Genomic DNA, 10,089 nt, shown 5'->3' on the forward strand with positions numbered 1-10,089 from the left:
CAATTCATAAATGACTGAATTCTACATCTGAAACTAACGATGTACTGTATGTTGGCTGGCTGAATTTATTTATTTTAAAAGATTTTATTTATTTATTTGACAGACAGAAATCACAAGTAGGCAGAGAGGCAGGCAGAGAGAGACGGAGAAGCAGGCTCCCCACTGAGCAGAGAGCCCAATGCAGGGCTTGATCCCAGGACCCTGGCATAATGACCTGAGCCTAAGGCAGATGCTTTAACCCACTGAGCCACCCAGGCGCCCTGATTGAATTTAAATTTTAAAAAAAGAAGACGGGCCATATGATCCAATGGTTTCCTTTGCTGACAGGAAAAAAAAAAAAAATGTGATCAAAATTGATCACCCAGCTCTAATCTTCTACCTTGTCACAACCATTTGACTATACACTCCTTCCTCAAACATACGTTCTAGCTCAGCAAAAGTAGATGAACTAACTTTCCTGAATGTGGGATTGCACCTCTTCTTGTTCTTTCCCCCAAAGTTCTGTTAAGAAAGATTGAAAAAAGCACTAGGCAAGTTGTTTTTGCCATTGGTGCTATTGCATTTAACCAAGACATCAGCCCAAGGTCCTCTGGTTGTTGCTTTGTCCTATGACCGCTTGTCATCCTTCCACCAACAGTCTAGGACAGTATGACAGAAACCTTTTTTTCCCCCCCTCAAGTTTAAGCTCCTCAAGGAAATAAATTTTGTAAGAATTCTGATAAACTTTTTCCCTGGGTTCAGGTTAAAGTGTGTTCCTGGAATACTCCTAGAGCCCTCAAGGTTAGACAGGACCACACTGGTTCCCCAACCCCATTGTCCCTACTGACATTTTATATTTGAAGATAATGCTACCCATATGGGAAAAAAGCTCCAGTAGCCCAGTCATTGAAATTTAGCAGCAAATCACTCTTTAACCTATTCTATGTGGCCCTTTTTACTACCTGCAGAATGCTCTCTATAATATACAATCATCAACTTTATGTACTCATTTACCATCTAGTTCCCATTCCCATATAAGTTGCTTAAAATCAGTGACCTTGTCAATATTGCCTAACATTTGAATTCTTACTACATTCCAGCTACTGTGCCTGGGGAGAACAGCTACATAAATAGTTGGTTAATGTATGACTGAGGCTTAAATGCAATTATACATCTAAAATAACTTACAAAATCCAAAATACCATGAAATATTACATCCTCTTTGTTACTGCTTCAATTGTGCAATGGCTCTCAAACTTACTTCCAGCCATGACATCTACCACCACTGTACTCCAGCTACCCTTTATTGAATTTATCTATGCTTACTTGTTTACAGACCTTATCTCATTAATCCTAATGTAGTATCAATGATAAAGGCTTTTTATTTCCTCCCTCACTTCCATTTTGCAGATAGACAAATTGAGATACATAGAACCTAAGAGATTTTAAAGGGAAAAGTGACAGGAAACAGGTCTGGAGAAAATTATTAGCTCATATTAATTTCTCTACTTCAGAGTTCTCATTCTGTCTTTGGGTAACAGAACAACACTGAATGGTACCAATAGCCTTTTTTTTTTTTTTTAGAAGTCTCAGACTATGTGAAAGAAAAGATTGAGAAGAATGCACATACACACATTTACATGGTATTTCTATATGCATAGAACACACAGAATGACACAAACAAAACTAACTTAGACTCTGAGACAGGAATTTAGGCTCCAAAGTGGAAAGGATCTGCTTTTTATTTGATATCTTTTGTTATTTCTTAATTTTTTTTCTCACATGCACACATTAATTTTTTTCAAGATAAATATGGAATGGAATAGAAGGGAATGGAATGGGATAAAATAAAACAAGAAAAAACAAAATAATAAAAATAAAAATAGAAATAAAAATAAAAATAAAAATAAAATAAGACAGAAAGGAGAACCAAAGGACCAATCCAGATTAGTGGCAGTGAGGAAGGAGGAGTGGTCATGGATTCAAGACTTCCAGTGGAAACGTGGTCCAGTTGTGATGTGAAATAATAAGAGTTATTAAGTCTAAAATAAAGATTCTGTACTCCAATATGATTGGGACTACTACTGGTAAACAAAAGTGATGACCTCTTACTAGCATCATTTTCTTCAGGCCATTTAAATGTCTGATAGGCGTACGTTTCATTCTGTAGGGATTTTCTTTTCCCCCTATCGAGTATTTCTTGGATATAAAATCCTGGGACAAAACAACTTGGGCACGGGATCATCTAGAGCGGGGCTCAGCAAACTACAGCTTGTGGACCAAATGCAGCATGCTGCCTGTTTTCATAAACATGGAATATAGATCGTCATTCCCAATTGTTTTCATTGTCTGTGGCTGCGTTGGGACTACAGCAGTGGAGCTGAGAAGTTTCAGCAGAGACCTTAGGGTCTGCAAAGCCTGACACCTTTACTATCCGGCCCTTTAAAGAAAAAGGTTGCTGAGCTCAATTCAGAAGATAAAATTGCCAGAACTCGCTGGTCAACTAGGAGCAATGAGGGACATAAAGAAATTGAACAGACTTTAAAAACTCAAATTCTTACCAGACCCGGACAGGAAATACCAGTGAGGGAAGTGGAGGAGGTATGAAAGGAGAAACAGCAGTGGAGACTAGCAAAAGAAAAAGTAGACACATCTTAAAAGGGGCAGCACTTGTCAGCCAAAGCCATATAGAAATCTGGGCCAAATATCGCCAAATCTACAAAAAATGACAAATTTTCACACACAAAAATGACAATTTTCATATTTGTGTAAACTGCTTTGATTATATTCTTTTTAAGTTTGTGGTTAAAGAAAACCTAACTGTATATGGAGTACAGCCAATTGATGGCCCATTTGAAATCTCCAGTCTAAAGAGAATTCCAGGTTATTAGGTTGTTTAATTAAGTGGTGCGGATGTTTTCATTAAATGCAATTATGTTTGAAAACGTTCAGTAAATTCCAAGTATTTGCCACGAACTCTCCAAATGTGTAAATACTACTACTACTACTACTACTTTTTCTTCTACTACTACCAACAACATTAATAACCAACAACATTAATAAGTATAATTTAACAGTATATTCTACTTCCTTGAGAGGTGAGTACGGAGGGAATAGACGCTTTGCTGAGCTTGTATTATGCTGATATTCTACAGCTGTGAGAAGAACCATGTTTCCAGTCATAAATCAGAAAAAAACAAACGCAAACACAAAACAAAACAGACAAACAAAAACCTAGAATGGAGGGCAAGGAAAGTCAGGTTCCCTAGAAGTAAGTGTAGGGGGTGGGGAGGGACTTGAGTTAGAAACTCTGGTAGTACGGGTAGAAAGTGAAAAGCAAAACCAGCAAGCAAGAAATCAGACAAGAATAAGACAAAGCAATGGAGAGGATGAAGAAATGGGAGGACATGATAAACGTGAAACCACGATAGTAACTAAAGCTAAGGGCTGGTGGGAATATTGCAAGGTTTCCTTCAAAAAGAAAAGATTTTCTTCAGTGAATACATGACAACCAAGACTTTAAAATGTCCAACTGGAAGTGCAGATAAAGAAAAACAAGAGGGTCTGGCTTTGTTAGCCTAGGTTCCTAGATGGGTAAAATATTTTTATTAGAATTAAAATGCAGCTAGTATCAGGAAGGAAAGGGCTTTTCCAAATGATGAATCTGCTCCATAGTAATGAGTTCAAATATTTGAACACAATTAAAACTTTTGTGTTTTTTAAAGAGTTCACACATACACACACACCATATACACACAGACATACATTTATAGATGTTTACAGATACATGTATATTTATATTACTTTTTGAGAGAGAGAGAGACCGAGAGAGAAGGAGAAATGTAGTCACTATGGTGTATACAAGAAGCACAAAAGCAAAGAACATTCTGGCTGACATGAAACCTTCTCCATGAACACTTATGGAGTCCAGCTCTACCCACTGAGAAGTAGAGGATTTGGTGTACATTACATTTTTTCATCAAATTTTAGAAATGTTCACGGTAATTGCTAAAATCCAAGTGCAACCTGCCAAATGAGACCTCGTTGGTACTAAACATTTCAGCTTTCACCTTGGGGTTGATGAATGGCATGAATTCCTCAAAATAATGTTGCTGGAGACATATCCCTGTGTTTATAATTGGACTTTAATCTAGAAAGATGGTTAATATTTTTGCAGTTGGTTTTCCAACTGAAGTGACAGCTAATCTGATCCCCAAATTGAACCTAGGCAGGTTACTCCTACCAGACAGCAGGCATGGTTTTACTCCTGGATCTGATTTCCATGAACACTAATGATACATCTGTTTTCTCCTTAATTCACTTGAATAGAACCCAAATTTGTATAAATCCACAAACGCAGTGAAAATGTTTAAAACGTAAATTATTTTAATAAAGTTTGAACATAATCCTCATGGCTAAGATGGACTGAAATAAACATGTTACTGACAAACTTTGCATAAGCACAATTTCACTGCATTTTAATTGGGGATACCTCAAAATCTAGAATGACAATGACTTCAGCTCTTGCATTATCAAGGTCAAACATGACATTGTATCAAGACCATTTCCTTCAAAAATTGGGTTTTAAAATATTTTGAAAACAAAGGTCTTCACCATGTATTGTAAAATTTTATCAAGTAACAAGTTGCAAAAATTCTCTTCCATTAATGCATTTTCCCCCAGTGTGGCAACCTTCAAGAGAAGAAAATCCTATCATCACCACTAAATCCTTCTTAAAGTTCTCATTGATCATAGCCTTAGAACAAGATTATAAAAAATAGTCCTACACTGAGATAATGTGTAAGAGATTTTGGAAAATCTCAACACTCCATTTTAGATTACATCTAGCAGGTTTTCAGGCTCATGTTCCCTTCCATTGATAAAGATGGATTATCAGTGTTTGCCTCTTAATTAAAGACATACAATACCTATCACTTCTTATAGTTGTCACACAAATACCATAACCTTTCCCTTCTGTATTAAAAATCCTATATTTGATCTAAGTGTCATTTAAGTGAATAATACAACTATTGTGCCTTTAAAGAATCAGGTATTGACTTAGGAGGGAGCAAGCCACCTTAGAGTATGATTCTGTTTTTCATCAGTATTGGATTTAAAACTTTTCTACTATGACCACTAGTTCAAAACTAACAAAGGAGAATAGTCGAATTTTAAGTCAGCTTTTGATGGTAGTAATAGAGATACAATTTTGTTTAATTGAAGTATTTTTAATTTGGAAAACAACAAGCCAATTAGGAAGACATTTCATGCTTTACTCCAAAATTACATAAGTACTTCTGGATCAGAAGTGTTAATGATGGCAAATCTTCAAAGATACTTTTTGTTGTTGTTGTTATGTTGCAATATGTTGGCATCCATGAGCCAAAAATCAAAGCAATATTTACTCTTTGATAAAACAATATTTGTTCTTAGATCAAAGAATAATTTACACATGGAATAACCAGTTAGCACCACTGTGATCTAGCACTGAAATACAAGAAACAAGGTGTTAATCCACACTATAGACAGCATTTGATAACTCTAGAATCATAAAATGAAAGCAATTAATAGAGTCATCTACTATAACCCTGTCTTCTTTCAGGTTAGCGAAAAAGAGAGAGAGAGAATGAGACCCAAGAATAAATGAATTATTCAAAGAGGTGAAAAATCCAGATGTTGGGGACATTGTTTTTGTTAGAAGCCAAGTCAGTGTAAGGGGGAAAAATGGGGAGAGGGAGCCTCGATGCACCATAAGAGCTCCATTCTGGTTAAACTTCTGTAAAGAGAGAAGTGAAGAACACCCAGAAAAAGCATTAGGCTGCAGTACTGTTGTAAGAACGTATTGCCAAAACAAGGAAGTCCTGGAGCCAAGGCATAAATCTTCCTATCAGAGGGTCCTGTGTCTCCCAGCAACCAGCTTGCTTTAGTGTCTGCCTGCGGGTCTCAGATCTCAGGCTTGGAGTGGCCAGTGGGAAGCCCCACTCCACATGCAAGAAAGAACCTGAGGCAGCTGGAGGCTGAGGAGGGCATCTTAATGGCCGCCACCATCCCCTCACCGACAGAAGGCCACTTGGGTCGTACATCTAAAGATTGTTCTCTAACATTCTCCACCTGCACGGGCAATGTTTCCTGCCTTCTAGAGAGAGATTTTGTTTTACAGTAGGTGACGATTCACTGCTGTGGAGAAACAAGGGCCATGTTGTTAGGAGGCCTTCCCAGGAGGAAGCGAAAAGAGCAGTCGATTTAGGGGACGGTGATGGTGCTAATGAACAGGAACTGTAATCATTAGGAAGTGTTTTCTGTTCACTAGTTATTCTAACAGCCATTTCACATGAATTAACTCCAAAGCTCACATTAGTTAATAATAATTCCACAGGGGGTTGTTTTTTCTCCGTTTTAAAAAGTGAGGGGCACCTGGGTGGCTCAGTGGGTTAAGCCGCTGCCTTCGGCTCAGGTCATGATCTCAGGGTCCTGGGATCGAGGCCCACATCGGGCTCTCTGCTCAGCAGAGAGCCTGCTTCCTCCTCTCTCTCTCTGCCTGCCTCTCTGCCTACTTGTGATCTCTCTCTGTCAAATAAATAAATAAAATCTTAAAAAAAAAAAAAAAAAAAAGATAAAAAAAAAAATAAAAAGGGAGTACAGGGACTCCTGGATGGCTCAGTCGGTTAAGCGTCGGCCTTCTGCTCAGCTCATGATCCTGGGGTCCAGAGATCGAGCCCCAAGGCGGGATCCCTGCTCAGCCGTGAGTCTGCTGCTCCCTCTTCCTCTGCTTATGTTCTCTCTCAAATAATAAATAAATAAGTAGATAGATAGATAGATAGATAGATGGATAGAATGAACCCAGACTCTGTGTGCAAGGTCACCCAGTCAGCTAATAAGTGTCAAGTCACTTACCTTCTCTCAATCTGATTTCCTTATCTGCAAAATAAGATAATAAAACTACTTTCAAGGGACGCCTCGGTGGCTCAGTCAGTTAAGCTTCTGCCTTCAGCAGATCCCAGAGTTCTGGGATCAAGTCTAGCATGGGGCTTCATGCACCGAGGGGAGTCTGCATTCCCTCTGCTTGTGCTTCTCTCAAATAAATAAATAAAATCTTAAAAAAACAAAACAAAACAAAACTACCTTGAAGCAGGTGTTAGGAGGATTCAGTGGTATGGTAATGGTAACGTGGACTAAAAACCTACTGTATCTACCAGCTGCTTTAATACACTTCTCACTCCCTATCTCCTGTTAGATTCCCATGGTTCAGCCCCTTTTCCTCACTCAGCATTTTCTGAGCACGCACTTATCTTGCAGAAGCCCCTGTGAGACTGTCAGCTATTTGTATATGAGTCTACAGTATTCTTTGACTAAAGGGCAATACCACCAGCCCACAGCAGTGAAGACAATACATTCTGGAGTTGTGGAGTCAGAAAGTCAACTTGACACAGTTTCCCTCTTTTTAACCTCTCATTAATCTTCCTCAAATTGACACAAGCTAGCTGTGAATTTTTCTACTTAATTTTCCTAAGCCTCAGTTTCTTTGTTTCAGGTAAAGAAAGCCAATAATCCTAATTTTGTAAGGTCCTTAGGATTAAATACAGTCCGTTTATGCAAGATGTCTGGATGGTAGGAAAGTGGGAGCTATTACTATAATTATTATTATTATATATGTTTTTAAATACAGTATAAAGTGGTAATTCTCTGGTTCGTAGTCTACAATTCATCTTGAATGCTAGCCTTTTTCTTATTTGTCTCTCTCCTTATGATAAACATGAGTGCTAGTCAAGAAAGTCACTAGAAAAAAAAAAATAGGACACCTGGGTGGCTTAGTCAATTAGTGTCTGACTCTTGATTTCAGTTCAGGTCATGATCTCAAGGTCACGGGATCGAGCCCCACATCAGGCTCTGCACTCAGCTCAGAGTCTGCTTGAGATTCTTTCTCCCTCTCCTTCTGTTTCCCCCCACCCCTCTCATACCCCCCCCCAAAATAGATAAATAAAATCTTTTAAAAAAGAAAGAAAGAAAGTCAATAGAGACACAGGAGCTATTTACATGCTAATTCACCAAAACAATAAGAAACTATCCCCCAAACTTGTCTTATTCATGGTAGGGCTAATGTAGTGTTTCTTAATTTTAAAAGCTCAGACCCCAAATTTGGAAAAATCAAAATACTTCCTGCAAATAAATTTTAATAAAAACTCCCAAGATATATATACCGAAAGCATGATTGAAGGAAAACAATAGTCTGGCAACATAAAATCCATAAATTCAATCCATAATATGGTTGATTTCTGCAACTTTCTCCTTTTGTGGCATACGGACAGCAATATCAATTTAATCAAAATGTGGACAATTGGCTGCTTTGGAGATTTTCTGTGTGTTCGGGAGATGGAGACCAAGACAGAGAGAGGAGAGAGTGAGAAAGAGAAAAAATTCAAATAGGTTTGTATTTGCAAACTTTTTGAGAAGCCACTCTATTGCCTTTTACATAAAGGCATCACATTTTCAATAGCTAAATAGAAATATAAGGGAGCTAAAGCCCAAGTAGAAAATGCACAACCATAAACCCATTTGCTTTCCTTCCTATACCCAATTTCAATACCATATAATGAAAATAAACATTTAAATGAGATTTGATGCCCCAAATTGCTCTAGCGTTTGGGGGAGCCTTCTAATGCTTCTGGTATGAGCGTATACAGTTTAAGAAATATGTTCCCTGGGGTACCTGGGTGGCTCAGTGGGTTAAAGCCTCTGCCTTTGGCTCGGGTCATGATCCCAAGGTCCTGGGATGGGGCCCCACATCAGGCTCTCTGCTCAGCGGGGAGCCTAATTCCTCCCCTCTCTCTGCCTACTGCTCTGCCTACTTGTAATCTCTGTCTGTCAAATAAATAAATAAAATCTTAAAAGAAAAAAAAATATGTTCCCTAATGAATTTAGCTCTTACCCCACCCCACTCATCTTATATACTCTCTCTGTATACCTTGATTATTTTCATTATAGCACTAATCATGAACTCTACTCATTTTAATTTTTCTCATATGTTCTTTACTACAGTGTAAGCTCCAAAAGCCAAGCATCTCTTCTTTACACTTAAATGCCTACAGCCTAGCAGAGTCTCTACACCTAAGAGATAGTACAGTGCTTTCTGAGAAGGAAGGGAGAAAGGGAGATGGTAAGCAAGAGATGGAAGGAAGGAAAAGAAAGGTACGGAAGAGAGGGAAAGGCAAAGAGAAGGGCTAAGAAAAAGGAAAGAAAAGAGAAAAGGAAAATGCAAATAACCCAAGCCTCCCCCCCTGTATTGAGAGGCTTACCTATTTCCTCAGGGACCCCCATCATCACCTGCTTTATCATGTTCTAACAATCCTAGCTTGCTTTCTTCATCCCGCCATCCTAGTCTCACTGTGGAAACCATCATTCCCTCCATATCCTGTTAATTCCAGGCTGTTGTGGCAGCAAGATTTACCGAAGGTTTACTGTGGCAGAGGGAAATTCTTTAAGGCAGACAAACCCATACATTGAATATAAGATTTCTCTATTTCTACAAACCGATGGATGGTTTTCTCTCTGGGAAGCATAATCGTTTTCTACTTTGGCCATCTCTTTACTCTTCTTGTTTCCAGAAAATGCCCTCATCCCCCGTCTAGTGTGTCATGCACTGTCATTTAGATCTTCTTCCTCCCGGTCCTGTTTCTATATTCATTTTTCTTCTTCTGCAAAAGGTATTGCTTACTTACTCGTAATTTATTTATACCTTGCCTCATTCCACAAAGGATTTGTTGTAGTACAGGATCACCTGCAATAAAGAGATAAAAAAATAAAATGTAAGTACGATATGAACAAAGGATTATGATTAATCCAGTTCTGTCCAGCTGGAGTCAAAAATAGGAACAGGACAAATTAGTTAAAATAAGAGATTAGGGCCAGGCAAAGCATACGTTAAAATGTGAACTCTAGACCTGGACTGAGTGATGAATAAAACACCAAAAAAGGTACTTAGAATAAATTTTCGGACACTTGATGAACCTGAAGAGTTGGTTCTAAGCTTCCATGCAGCCAAAATTTAAAGGCAGACATGGCCTGTTTTATAATGTTTTTATTTTCTACATGCAGTGAACATACCAGCGCCTT

General features: G+C 38.3%; 1 long non-coding RNA gene across 1 annotated transcript in view; it reads right to left on the reverse strand.

Moving 5' to 3' along the window:
• LOC122911386 overlaps window positions 1-9,755 on the reverse strand; it is a 28,971-nt gene extending 19,216 nt beyond the window's left edge. The window contains exon 1 of the long non-coding RNA XR_006385459.1: window positions 9,696-9,755. This is a non-coding gene — a long non-coding RNA (uncharacterized LOC122911386). The remainder of the gene's footprint in view (window positions 1-9,695) is intronic.
• Between the last annotated feature and the right edge of the window lie 334 nt (window positions 9,756-10,089).

Source organism: Neovison vison, chromosome 7, assembly GCF_020171115.1.
Source record: "Neovison vison isolate M4711 chromosome 7, ASM_NN_V1, whole genome shotgun sequence".
Lineage (NCBI taxonomy): Eukaryota > Metazoa > Chordata > Mammalia > Carnivora > Mustelidae > Neogale > Neogale vison.